Genomic DNA, 15,260 nt, shown 5'->3' on the forward strand with positions numbered 1-15,260 from the left:
ATCCTGTGGATAAAGAATTCCAGCCTCTCCTGCAGTGTCCTCTTTCCTTTAGGGGTCCCCACTTAGCTCATTCAGCAGGCCTGAAGAAGACTGATTTGGCCCTTATGTAGGTGGTTTCTTTTAGAAAAGCATATTTACATAGGAGGTGAAGCATTACTTTCTTCTCTCAATAAAGAATTCCTCGTAAAAGAAAAAAAGAAACCACAATGTATAACTGTTTTCCATTTAAAGTAATTTTCCCTTATAGGAACTGGGTAAATTACCAAAAATTGTAAGTATAATCATTTTGTTTCACATGCATGAACTAATATATGGGACAGCTAAATGCCAACTGGTATCATCATCATGCCTACCAAGTTAAAACACAGTGTTTTGTTATTCTTACTAAACATTTGTGTGGGAATTTTTAATTTTGAAAGCAAAAGTGGCCTGTCAAAAGTATTCTTTTATAAGAAATCTTAAAAGAAAAAAGACAAGAAATGTTCTTGTATGTTGTGCATTTAAAGAAAAAAAAGAAAGACAGTGCTGCAGAAGATAAGAAAAGTTATGCATAAGTAGAGGTCCATGCAAACTTTCAGCAAGGCTTCTAGCCTGTCATTTTCATTTATATTTAAGATACAAAGACATTTTAATTAAATTAGCATTTATGTAGAGAGTTCTCAATTTAATGGAACATTTAAGAAATACCCAGCATATAAAATGACATCTTTTAAATTGCTAAAAATACCTGGATAAGATTCCAGGATGTGTACCTTTCACTTCATGGATAATTCATTTTACTATCTTGGCAGCAGTGTTTACCATTTACAATTTTTATTCACTAAAGACTGTACTGCTACATGTGATCCAAAAAATTCATAAAATAAGCAACTGTTTAGTTGCAGCGAAGGCTCTTTGTCTGCTTTCTTAAATTAAACAGGACTGTCCATGCCTTGCGTGGCATTAGCTTCCCACCATAGCTCCCAGCTGGGGATGCTGGTCAAGCTGAAAGCAGAGCATACCAGTAATGTTCTCCTACTTTCAGAGTTCATGAAAATGAAGAGCATATTTTATCCAGTGGTTCAATCAGACCTTTGATTAGACAACCCTCACAGGCATTTGAAGGGTCCTGCATCTTCAACAGATCAGCCAGCACAAATGCTGTAAAAAGCAATTTAGATATCAAGCTGAACTGGCAGTCTTCCTGGAAGGTATGTCCATTAAACACTGCAAAATACAGCTTCCAACCATCTCTATTAGGAAAGGATCTCACCTAGATGTTCCTGGCACCTAATGCTAGACCACAGTCGACAGCACCCCTCTGTATCTACATGCTGTAGCTAAGCCTAATGAAAAACGCCTGGTGGCCTGAAAGCCATGGCTGACAGCAGCATGAGTTAGGTGAGAACCAGGTTCACTTAACTGCTGCTTTGTATGCACTATGTAGAAACCTCATACAATGTTGAAGTCAACCCATATATCATTTTCTTATTTTCAGAGAGAGTTTCTTGTGCATGTTGTCTCCCACGGAGGTGGCCAAGAGGTTCTTCCTCTGTATGGTGTTTAATATTACGATGTATGATTAAGGGCATTCAGCTTAGATGAGTTTGCCTGTAGCTGTGAGTCTCATTTTCTTCTTTTTTTTTTTTTTATCAGAGCTTGTTACTGTTGGTTGATTATTTTACTTTCATATAATGCAGAGGATCTAGATTTTTAGAAGGTCCAGGTTAAATGGACAGCTCATGCATTTATACACTATATGCACCTGCATTGTTTTACTGTTATGAGAAATACTACAGGGCAGATAAATCATTTTAACTTCATTAATGAACTATCCATAGGACTATACTTGTGAATCTGCAACAGTTTGTGTGCATTCAGATTAGAACTAAAACAAGTTCACTGACTGAAATTTGAATCAGCAACACTAAGCGCCTGTGATGACACTACCTGAAGACCCAAGCCTGAAATGCAAATGAAAAGCAGGGAACCAGAGAGTCCTCTACTTCCAAATCTGCTACAAACTTGGTTTCCATTTCCTAGAAGACTACTAATTAAGGCATGAACTTACTGAGAAATTGTAATTGGTTTTACCCTCACCAGAATTTACTACACTCGATCAGATAATTAAAATTGCAAGACTGCAAGGTAAATGTTCTACAGGGTCTTTGGCTGACTGACTGCAAAAGAAAACATAGAGACAATGCAACAGTGATTTAGAATTAAGATAGAATGGCTGAACAAGGCAACGCATCCTGACTTCTTTAACAGGGTTATCTATAAACATTAGATGTACACCAGTAAATTTTAACTCCTGTACCTTCATTGTGCATATTTAACTCCCTTGACAATTATGCAATATAGCCCAGAACATTTGGATTGATGCCTCTGCTGAAATCAAAGGCAAGAAACATTTTATATATTGCTAAATGATTGTCCAAGAATATTTAACGGGTTCCAATGAAGACGTAACACAGGTATATCCAAGATAATGGAAGAAGCTGTCCTCCAGCTATGTTTATTAGGAAATACATCACTATTAAATCTTAGTCCATTCTATAAGAAAATAAGCGAAAGAGGTATAACTCTAGCAAGAAGAATAGCCTTATTATAAGATGATCTAAGAATACCTTTATTTCAAAATTGGATTAGAGGTATGACAGACTGTGCCACACAGCAAAAAAGGTCTGTGCCATTAATCAAGGAATCTAAAATTTGATAAAATGTATGTGTGTGCAGAAGGATCGTTTCATAAACACATTTAAGTGAATATGATGTAATAAATTGAGCCTATGGACATGTGCTGAATAAATATTTATGATAGCAGTAAAATGTGCCAGTGGTATTTATTATTCCAGAGTTTTTTCCATGACAGGTAATGATTTTTTCCCTTCTAATTATGATTCAGTGCTACACCTTTAGTTTTAGTTTTTCTACTGCATATATGCACCGAACATATACTGTTTGAAAAAATAACATTTTTAAAATGTCATAACAAAATCAAAAACTTCGTGCCATGCTGCAAATCTGGAGTCCAAGGGAATGTATTTCCACATCAGAGAATACAAATTGACGTTAGCACCTCCAAAAGCTACAAAAATAACTCATTAACTTTAAGTTTCTATTAGGTAAGATCAGTGCCCCCTTATTTCTGATCTCTTTCTGCTACCAGTAAAGAAAATTATAAAGATGCTAAAGAAACAAAAGGACACTGATTCAAATTTTATGCCTAATAAACATTGCTCTGAGGGACTAAGGAGACTTCATTGATGCAGAGATTTTGTAGTGGACAAATTCCATCCAGACAACTTTTATGCATATTCTTAGTGTGCACTCATCCATTGGACTCACAGGAAAATCTGGACTTTCAGGGTCAATCTTCAACCCCATCCTCTGGCAAACCTTATTTGCAGCCCCTCCTCTCTACAGAGATCCTTCATGCCAATGCAATATGAAAGAGGATTTCAGTACATGAGGAACAGCTTATTAATTTTACACAGCTCTTGAGCTATTTTGAAACCTACCCTGGAGAGTACTGTCAGCAGTAGAGAGTGATTATTTCCTCAGCTTTCTTGTCTTTTTCTATTCAATCCATCTGCTTAGCACAATGAGCTCACAACCTCTGACAAATTTCTAGACGCCACCATAATACAAGAAAATAATATTAAAAATTATAACATCTGCTAAGATAAGAAATAAAAGACACACGACATGATGTATTACTCAAAAAAACCCTATGAAATTATGAAAGAAAGTTAATGCTGACCTTCGCTCTGTGACTGTTGCCTCTTCGCATCTACTGGCATTACACATGGTAAATCAACAGACTCACTGCAAACTAAAAAGCCTTGTCCCAGTCATTCTCACAAATAATGACCTGTGAAATCATTCTGATGAACTGCTAATTACCCTAACAGTCCTAAAGTAACATATGAAAGCAACTAATCCTTTCACACAAAGCTAGATACCTCTTCGCTGAACAAAATCCTCACCCCATTCACTTTCACTAACAGAGAAAACCTCTCGTACTGATGCCAAGATTCAAACATCCAGAGCAATTACTTGGAGAGGGAACGTTTAAATGGTAAACAGCATCTGTAAAACAAAATGACATGATGCGAAGCCACCAGTTCAAATCTAGACTCAATGCATTATGACTGCCCTTCTCACTTAATAGACATCAGATACCATGAGCAACTGGAATTACAGGACAAACAGAGAACAATATTTAAGGGAACTGCCCCCAATATAGCCCCAAAAATGCAAGCAGTGATGGGAGTTTGAAAAGATTTGACTTACACCAAAAGACAGGCAAGTCTCATCTATGAAGGCATGAGAGTGCTAAGCTTTGTGTACTGGGCAGACACAAAGATCAGTATTTTATGCCTTTTCCACATCTAAAATAATTACAATAGCTCTATAAAAATCAAACCAAATAACAGAGAAAGTATTCCCTGTAAAACAAAAAAAAAATCACAGATTTTCATGTGGGAATATATTTCTTTACTTCTCTTCTTATTCTTAAACAAAGGTATGCTCTGCCTGCTTGACCTATTTTCCTCTTCTCCTTCCCCTCCCCAATTTCTCTGCATCACCCTTTTTTTTTTTTTCTTCACAAATCAGTTCTGTTAATCCCACAGTACAACCTACATACCAAAGGAAGGAAGAAAGGTATTTGTTCAGTAACTAGTACATTGTTTTAATGCTTCTGGGTCTTTTTATTAGCACAAAACAAAAGAATGAAAGAGCAATATGGAACTCAGCGAGTCTTTGTTTAATTCCTTTTCCTATTTCAGGATGCTGTGTGACTTATGGTTAGATGCTTGTCACATTTAGATAGGTAAAGCTGTGTACTCCTGAAATAAACTGGATGGCTACTCATTAACAAGCACAAGCAAAGGCTGAACAGAATAATCCGTAACCTCTGCTGCACTTAGTTTTTTGTTTGACACACAGCTGTGGGAAAAGCACTACCCAATGAATTGCTTATGGTGGCATGACTGAGGCATGGCATACGCTAAACCAGCATGGAATCTGCTTTAAGCTATGCCAATTGACAACAGAGTGTTACACACTCTGGCCGTGCCCCAGATACGTCTCTTACATCACGGGCAAGTGCACAAGAGACACAGGGAATTTTCAGATGGCCAATCTGACCACTGTGTGATTCCTTTGAATCATTCAAGAGGGAACACAAATGAGAAGCTGATTTACCATGCTTCATCTCCTCTCTGTGAAACGGGAGTAAACCATTCCAGAGAAGCCTAGTGCCAAGATACACTGTAGTGCTGGAGAGATACCAGTGCTTATGCAGGACAAGGGTTAATGCATGTATTCCACTTTTTGACATGGGTTAATGTACATATTCCACTTTTCGACGTGACAGAAATAGGGAGGGGGTAGCGATGTTGAACTGATTTACGCTAAGTATCATTTAGCAATAATGACTGCTCTTTTTCTCCCTGATTTTCCTTGTTTCCAAACTATACTTTGGCAATTAACTGACGAAAGTACCACCATAAACTATATGCATATGTAAATTTTATTCTAGAAAATTCTTTTTGTGGTTTTTCTTTCAATTCAAATAATTACATTTGGAAAAAGAAAAAAAAAAAAGAGGAGAGTGATTATCAAATAGCCAGCAGAAATCAAGTTAAAGACTTGAAACAAACAGAAAATCTTTGCAAAATCGTGACATATTTATTTACTCACACCACACTTGCAATGATCAGCTGATGATGACCCTTTCTCATGTCTCCAGCAGTGACCTTGTACTGAAACAGTGACATTTGTCCCTAGTCCAAGTGCCAGCAAAAGCCATATGAGATACACAGATTGCACTGAAACCTGCCTTCCCAAAGTCTAAGGCATAAGCCCCCTGACAGGCAAATTTTATCCTACAAGTACAACAAATAGATAGGAGCTGAGCAGTCTTCAGTTGAGTCAGTTGCAATTTATATCAGCGTTAACAACTGCCATATCTAAAGTAACCGACTCTATAGATATCTAGCAGATGTATCACATTTTTTTCCCCATTTAATTATTTACCTTTGCTGACCTCAGGCTCTTTGAAACTAAGCTCCCGCACACTTATGTACAAACTGCATTTTCATTTAGATAATCATACAACTCATGAAATCACTGCCAGCTACAAAGTGAAATTCAAGTGTCTGAGATAATTGGAGACCACTATTTGTCTTAACAGGCCAACAACTTCTCTTATCTGCATCCTTAACTACAGTTTTACAATGTCTTGCGCTGTAAGATATTCAAACATCTCACGTTAAAATGTTTGTTTTTGCTGTTGTTGCTGCAAAATAATGTTGTTACTATTCTTTCTTCACCAACTTCCCCCTCTAAATGTCATACAGTGGATTTTACTATATTCATGTCAGACAACAGCTAAAGCTGTCAAATTGTGGTGAGTGATTGTCATGGTTTTAGCTGGGATAGAGTTAATTTTCTTCACTGCAGCTGGCATAGTGGTGTTTAGCTGCCGACTGAGGCTGAACCATGACAGTGACAAAAGGCAAACTTTATGAGCTATTGTAAGATGATTTCTACAAAAGTTTAAAATTACCATTATAAAAAGCCATTCTAGCTTCAATCTTAGCGAAAGCCTGGTTTTCTGTTAGAAGTCAGAAGAGGCAAAATGAGCATTTGGCCTACATACCCTCATACATAACACATTCTAGCCAACAATTTCTAATGAAACCATGTTGCATGTTTCTTAACCACAGTACTTGGAAAAATAAAGTCCTCTCATTGATAGGGTGTTAAGTGAGCAGTCATACTCCTGCAACTTAAGTAAAATTCCCAAGCAATAAAAAATTGCTTGGAAAAACTTCCAGTCAATAAAATAATGGTAGACTTCTCCCCCACCTTCCCTTGCCTGTATAATGTTTTATTTAACATCACTTGATATAACAGGTTATTTAGGAAGATGGACATTCACAGCATTTCTTTTTTTTTTTTTAGAATTATCAGCAGTGGTGTTTGAGAGCTGCTTTGAATGCCAAGGTTGGGATGCGTGCCCCAGGTAGGTTTAAAACCCACAGCAAGGCAAACTGCAAACACAGACCAGCCCAAGAAGAGCATGGGTGGAAAGATGTGGCTTGGACAGGAGCCACAGCATGTTCTGACCAACTGGGATACCAGGATTTTAGGACGCATCCATTTCGACACAGCCAAAGGGGCTAATCTCACATCTGTTGTTTTGTCACAACTCCTAAACCCTTCTCTGTGGCACTGAATATCCAAACCCAAAATAACAGCATGATTCAATTCATGCTCATATGTTTTCCATAAATATGGCAATTCATTATTTTTGCTGAAAGCTCCCTCATAATTCTTGTCATGTGAAATAAAGTGAACATATCCACTAACTGCATCAAAGCTACTTTGAAAATACACGTGTTTGCATTATTATTTGTAATGATTCATTTATTATTATGATACAAGCATTATTCTGGTGGAGGAGGACCACATCAGAAGTGCAGCGTGCATGAGGGACATCATATCCAACAGAGGCACAACAAATCATGCAGTGGAAATTTTGTGCTTGACCGCAATAAGAGCAAATCAGGCCCAGGTCAATGATCAGAAACAGTGTCTTCTTTAGCCCTCAGTTCCTTCACATCTCCTCATCTTCACTGGTCAGTGAGGAGGAGCCACGCCCAAGGACATTTCTCCCCATCTTTCCACCTACTTCCTAGGGCTCTAGAGCTGCGGTCACTGAGAAAGTCGACCAAGTCCAGTAATTCAGCAATGCAAACATGGATTAAGACTACATCTGACTCTTCTTCAGGGTAAAGTTTCTCAGAGTTTATTTGAAGTTTCTCCAAGCCTAGTCATTCTCTGCTCTTCTTTATTTTACAATTGCAGATGAGCTGAATTAATGAAGTAAATTAGAGAAGCCCCAACTCAGTTGCAGATATGCAGGACTAAAAGAACATATTTGGAAAGCAGTCAACTTGCTTTAGAAGCATGTTGGCGTTTCTTTGCAGATACAGCTGCGGTAAAAGAGACCTAAAGAGAGTTAACACTTCTGTCATTTCTCAGTAGGTGTCTGAGCACATCCCCTGCTAAGGCCCCAGAACAGCAGAATGATCTGAGCAAATCTTTTATTGCTGAGCCCTCCATCTCTCCTTGCTTGAGCAGCAAACTCTTCAGGAAACACCTATTTATGTGTTTAAAAGGAAGACTCATCATTGTGCTGTTTATAGTTCAAATATGTGGAAAAAAACCCAACATAGACTATGCACATTCCTCACCTCTTCAGGTAAACCCTGTCTCAACTTCAATCTTGTCTTGCCTTCTGAGGTTTGGGATCACACATACCATGTACCTGTTGTACGTGTACATTTTTCTTATCAACCAAGCCCCAGAAGTGGTAAAGGTTTTTTACTCTTATCCTACCTACAGCGTGCGAACCAGTTACACCCATAATCTGGGCTATTTTAATGGATTTGGCCAGTTTAGTGCTTACAGAAATTCAGAGCCAACTGCTACAGTGTTCTGTGGTGATTCACTAATCATGGGCCAGAGATGGTGACTGCTTCTAAGCATGGCATCCTCCCCACCACCTTATCCCAGCTCTGTGGAGTGATATCCAGCAGCACTACTTCTCCCCTCCTCCTTTCCCACTTTATTTTCACTAGTTTATTTTTTCTGTCAACTAAGGAGAAGGGAATAATTCATTACATTGTTCTGACCAATTACATCTGTGGTTAACAAATATCGTCACTGAATATTTTTGAACATTTTCAACTCTTCGCGAAATGCTTTCTTTTTCAGCTTAACACTATGGACCATTTTCTCATTGTAAGGAAACATCTGTGATACGTATGTGTGTGCACTCACGCTCGTGCACGGATGTATAAAAAGTTATGAGAAAGTGGGAGGACAATTACTTCCAGCCATCCCTGTTGCTATTTGGAAAAAAAAGAGTGTCAAAGTGATGGTAAGAACATGGCCTCTCTTGTTTATGTTTGATACTTTTAACTTTATAGAACAGCATCTTTATTTATAATATACTTGAAATTTCATCAAATCAGACTGTTCTATTCTACTTATAATCACAGCTACATTCACAAGTCAACTTATTATCACAGCAAGATCTATCAGCTCTGCCTACACTGTATTTACAAACTAGAAAAGAAGTTGTGAGCTTAGAAAATTTGCTACAGATACTGTGGCAGGCCTGAGGACATCAAACTTAATAACAGGGAGAAAAATCAACTGATACTGGGGAAAGACAAGAAAGAGGTCAGTAATGTCATCTTCATTGCTCAGAAAGGTTAAGAACTATTGCAACCTTTGGCCGTGGAGAAGACAAAAGGCAAACTTCAGTGAACTACACTATGAGATCTGTTGAAAATCAAGCATATCATCCTATGGTTAACCACAGTAATGGCTATCTATGTGAGAAAGCTGAGAAAATATGAGGACTGTAGAACTGGTTGTGCTTACTCACACTGGGCATAGCAGTGATAAACCAGAGTTTTGTCTACAGAATTCTCTGGACTAAAATGAAGAGACAGAATTTCCCTTAAAGCCAAGTCAACTTCTTGCTATCAGAAAAAATCCATCTTTGAAAATTAGAAACAGCAGGAAGTACACTGTATTGAATGTTAAATTAATTTCTTCTGATAACTTATTTCAAAGAGTATTTGATTAAAAGACAATAAAACATGCTTCAAATCTAGAAAAACATGGTTACCGCAGGCTGAGGCAAAAGTGGTGTTGCTGATAAGTGACAACAGAGCTTTGTTATTTATTTAGCTCTTGTAAAGGCACCCCAGTCAATCAATAGCTGTGCATGTACTAAGGCAGTAGGGCTTGTATAAAGATGCTTATCAGAAATCCATGAGCAACATTCCACTTTTGATTATAGTGCTCCAGACTGTCCACAATACCGTTGAAGACTCTATGCCTCTTTGACAAGCAATATTGACAGAAATAATAATATAGAAACTGCACTTCCTAATATGCATGTCTAACTGCACATCCAATTAACCACTATGCTGACTGAAATTGCTTTGTTATTCATTTTACTCCAACTGATGTTAATACTTTGGCAGCTGATGGGGATAATAACTGATGGAGCATATTGGAAATTTTGAAAGGGGTATAAAATTTATATAATTTAAAGACATCGAGAAAGCTACTATGCTTTACATTCTTAAAACATAAAAATGTCTGTTATGTGTCAGAAGCACTCAGAGCAGGAGAACTAGTAAGTATCTGAAAATACGTGAATGAAAAGGAGATATAAAACAAGAAGCCTGCGATATACAAACACATTTGAAAAAAAAAAAAACATTTTTAAAGCTCTCTCTATAAAAATAGGCAATTATAACATGAAGATGAGACTTTTTCACTTCTACCTCTAATATCACATTGTATAACAATGCTTGAACATCTGGAAACATTTACATTTGATGTTTTAATCAAAATATAACCCTTTTCTGCAACATAATAAGCACATTCTAACCGAAAAATGCCATTCCATTTACCCTTACCCAAAAAAATAGTTTCACTGTTATACACACAAATAGCAGTTCCAGTATATTTTAAAAAAAAAAAAAAGGCAAAAGGCCATCAATTATTTTTACCTACACTAATAAGTCTTTCCTTGCAGTTTTCTTACACAGATAAAAGTGCTGTCTGTATCACATCTTTCAAAGTTGTTTTGGTCATATTTTTCACCGTGGTGGTATAAAAGCTTTTACTGGAGTGTTGCGATTCTGGTCCTGCTATTGTTACTTAGCAAAAGCTCCTGTGGATTTCAATGGGCATCTTCGCTGCCTGATCCAGCCTGCAGCCTGACACTCCAGTAACAGAGAGATGGTAATTCTGCTACAGAAATCTCTCTAAATGGACATAACATGGATGGATCCAGTGCAGGTGAACTTCAGCAACAATGGCAAAGCAGAGACTGGAAGAAGGTGGCCTAGCTTAGAAGTGGGAGATCAGTATGTGTGTCCCTGCTGCCACATCACACGCTGGGTAGGAAACACTGGGGGAGGGAATGTGCGGGGGTAATACACCATCCCTGTGCTCAGCCTCAGTCCTCACCTCCAAAACATGCCAACTTTTATTCCCCAAAGCCCTCATTTTCCACAAACTTTTCTTCCTGCTCAGGAAGTTTGGTGTTGAAGCACTTTTTCACACACCCTCTGCTCAACAGCTTAAATCCCTCTACTTTTCCACCACAGAGGTCCCTAGCACTTCCCAACCCAAACTACCACTTTCTTAATAACTGGCCCCAGTACCCTATTCCTGCTATTTCAGACTGCCTCTGCTCCCCCTAAACCATTGGCCTGTATCTATCTCAGTCATAAATTACATCAAGTCAAACCTCTTCTGACACCATGTTAACCCAGGTCCTTAAATGCATAACCCCTACACAAGCTGCTCAGCTCCTTCTGTTCTGCCTGTGAGCACATTGATCCTATTCCCTCCCTATTTTTGCCTTTTCTTTCCAAGCACATGCACATACTAACATGGAGATCTCATTAGTCACCTCCTGGATCCTATTCTGGCAGACTTAAAAACCCCAGAGTCAATCTATATTTATCAGAAAGCAGCCTCAACAAGATCCTGAGAGCACAGAAAGAAGAAATAGCTGGAAGAAATGGGCACACTATACTTGTCATGTGGTAACGGAATGAGGAATTGGGGGCAATAAAAGGCCCAGCCCAGTAGAGACCAAAGAGGTGTTTGCAGTAAGGAAGGGGGGAAGGAGGATGGTGACAGCCATCCATGCAGCTACACTTTAAAGTTTTTACCTATTCAACATGCAATTTTCACTTCACACATGATTCATCATGTTCCTGGATTCTTAAAGAAACTACCTTTCTTCATTTGAAGTTACCGAGAAAGTTGCAATCTCTTTCCTTTTATGTGGGCTTTGCCATGGACAGTCCATGTTTTTGTAATCTAGAGGCACTGCAGTATGAGCTACTCTATCTACTCCAAAAAAAGATTGCATGGTAGATACAGCTATAACAAAAGCAATAGCTGCCTTCTTAAACGGAGCAAGGAGATATGAACATAAATCATCAAATAACCCACATGCTGCAGAGACCACTGGCAGGCGCTGAGCAGCCTAGGACTTGTATTTGTGAACATTAGTCTCTCTCTCACTTCTCTGTACTTCTCTTTATGCTGCCAATGTCATGATCCAGAGATTTATTTTCTTATTCTTTCCTGTGGCTAAACTTTCGATTCTTTCAACCATCTTTCACCTTCCCTGGTTTAATAAGAGTCAGAAAGCGAAGACAAAAAATCATTTGGTCAAGCTTGAAAGATGTTTAGTTTTTACTTTTAGTATATTAAAAAAACTGTGCGCTGAACTACTTTTTGTTTAACAGGGTGAGCTAATTGCTTGGTTGGAATTCTGTTTATGTTTCTGTGAGGCACAATACTGTCCACTAAAATGACATGAGATCATACCACTAAGGAAAATCCCAGCAAAATTACCTGACGAGTGTGTTAGCAGCAAGATTGCGGTTTGGTTTTTCAAAAGAAGTGGAAAAAATCCAACCATGCTGGGTTTTTGTCTTTGCTTGTATTATTAACTGGAATTGGGTTGGCTCAAGGAAAACTGAAGGAATAAAAAACCCAAAGCGTTTCCTGAGAGGATGGGGGTGGCAGGGCTAGAGGGTGCCAGGGGTAGAGGAGGAGGAGGAGGAGGGTGTGGATATCTGAGGAATGTGGTGACATTTATTGAATTCCTGGGCAAACTGATCATTTCTCCTTCCTTTGACACTTCTGCTTCACAATATTAGAGCGCAATGCTTTTATTGGGGATCGACTAATTGACCTTCCCTAAAAGCTCTTTTCAACTTTTAACAGGTATGGTGCTACAAAAAGCTGGCAAAGTAACAAAAAAAAAACCAACAGATACGAGGTCACCACGAAGACTGCAACGTTTATGTACAATCGCATTAGACTAGAACAGAATAACTGCTAAACTGAATGGAGCTAATGCTGGAGGATACAAGCCTGAGAATCAAATTCCCCTTCTCACCTGGCTGAGCCGGCTTGGGCTGGGGACACTGGAGAAGGACACTCTGATGCCAGAGTCAGGAATAAGCACCCTCCCACCCCTCACCCAGTTCCCTCTGACTGATGCTTAGCAATGCAGCGATGGGCTCCACAGGAGCTATGTCCAACCCTGCTCAGCCAGAAGGAGAAATGTTTCTGTCATGCTTACAGAAGCAAATGGGAACACCTCTCTGAAGAATTAATAACAAAAGGAATTAGATGTTTTAAAACACTGTCAGGTAGTAGAACTTCTGATAAACACAGAAAAGCAAAGATGTTGAGAGTTATCAAGTAAACACTCTGAAATGCCTTCTTATGACATGTAACATCCTTCATTTTGTAAAATCAGCTACTTAACTTCTGGAGAGGCTCCTGGGCTTCCCTATGAAGTCCTTAAGTGGCATCTCCACCACTTCGTCTTTCATTTTCTTTAACAAGACTCGTTTCTCCTGAGAAAGCTGCTTTTTTGCACCATCACCCTTTGATTGGGTCCAAGGTAATGTTTTTAAAAATTGGCAAAAGGTGTGATTTTAAAACGCATTCTAAGGAATTGCAGCAGACACCTCTATAACCATGTTTCTTTCCCCCTCATTCTTTTAGCCTTCCCTCAAATTCATAGCAAGCCCCTAAATGATATCCCCATATGGGCAGGAATTAAAATGATAATAAGCATGTACATGATGTGCACAGACATACCTCTTTAATTTTCCCCTCTAAGCACATACGGTATGGAATATGCAGCATTCTCAATCTTGCACTGCCTCAGTGCACTACAGAAGAGTGGTGGCCTGAATTTCTCAGCCTCTTTTTTTTTTTTTTTAATTAGATCAGACATCTAACTTTTTTTTTTTAATTAACAAAATGCTTAAGAAAAGCCATTTCTGTGCACTTTGCCTTTTCTAGCAGTTGAGTATTAAAGGATATTTAGCACACAGTGGGAATTTTCAGCTAAACAATTCTATCCTACCCACTAATGCTATCACTGTTAATCACTGAAAAAATCCAATAAATCCTAACTACCTCGTGCCTGCAACTAGGTCATCTTGCACAGGGATGCAAAGGTTAAGTACAAGATCTGGTTTTTACTTTGCAAAGCTTGTAAATGACATCGCATGATCGTGCAAATGAAGCAAGGCAAGAGGAGAAAATGAAGAATGAAGCTGTATAATCTAATCAGAAGCCAACAAAGGTTTTTCTTTTTTTTTTTTTTTTTCTCCTCCTCCCTCGGAGACAAAGGGAGGCTTTAAATCCTTAAAGCACAGTCTGGTGCTTCTCTTTCTTTCACAGCTTTTGGTAACGCTGAACATATGCATATCGATTTTGCGTGTATTTATGTACAGGTTCACGTACGTATGCATGCCAAAAGAACGAGAAAAACTGTAACGGGGCTATTTAAAGGGCACTGAAGCAGCTTCCTGTCACTTCAGAAACTAAGTACCGGGGCACCGTAACCCTTAAGCAAAACGCATTTGCACCTGCAAAGAATTTTATCTCTGTCCCTTTCCCGGCCGCTACGGTAGGCATTACTATTTCCCCTTCTCAGTGTCTAAACGCTTACTTCTTCCCCGAGCCCCTGTATAATTAGCTGACCTTTGCTTTAGTTCATCGACTTTCGAGCGCGGTAATGAATCGGAAGGAGCACGATCATCACCAGCAATTTAAGCACCGCACGGGCTCCCTCCCCGCCCTGCCCTGCCCGCCTCCCGCCGCGGCGCAGGGCCACGGCCACGGGGCGCTCCGCTCCCGCGTGTGCGTGTGTCCCCGGGCAGGGGGGGCCGCGCTGCCAGGGCGCTCCCACCCGGGGCGCTCCCACCCGGGGCCGCGGCGACGGAGGCGCCTCCGGCATGGGCTTTGCAGCCGGCCCCGTCTGCGGCCGGAGGAGCGGAGGGCTGTGGGAGAGCTCCCCCCTCCGCGCCCGCCGACCCCGCCGGGGCTCCGCGGGGCGCGCAGCCCGGGGGACGGCCCAGCAGCATCCTCCGCCCCGCCCCGGCGGCTGGCGGCCAGCCGAGCCCCACCACCACCCCCCCGCCCCGCCCCGGGAGCGGCGGGACGGGCCCGCTCCCCGCCCGGCGGGACCGGCCCCGCAGCCCTTCCTTCTCCCGCCTCCCCTCCGCCCTCCTCTTCCTCCGACCGGCCGCGGCAGCAGCCCCGGCCCGCGGGGTCCCGCAGCCCGCACCTGACCTCTGCGGGGTGCGGGGCACCCCCGACCGTGCAGGGTACCGAGCGGC

At 40.3% G+C, this 15,260-nt stretch overlaps 1 protein-coding gene across 27 annotated transcripts in view; it reads right to left on the reverse strand.

Annotated features, from left to right (window-relative positions):
- Nucleotides 1-15,260, reverse strand: part of NRXN1 (neurexin 1) — a 726,568-nt gene that overhangs the window by 265,695 nt on the left and 445,613 nt on the right. The gene's annotated exons all lie outside the window — the stretch shown is intronic.

This window comes from Phalacrocorax carbo, chromosome 3 (assembly GCF_963921805.1).
Source record: "Phalacrocorax carbo chromosome 3, bPhaCar2.1, whole genome shotgun sequence".
Lineage (NCBI taxonomy): Eukaryota > Metazoa > Chordata > Aves > Suliformes > Phalacrocoracidae > Phalacrocorax > Phalacrocorax carbo.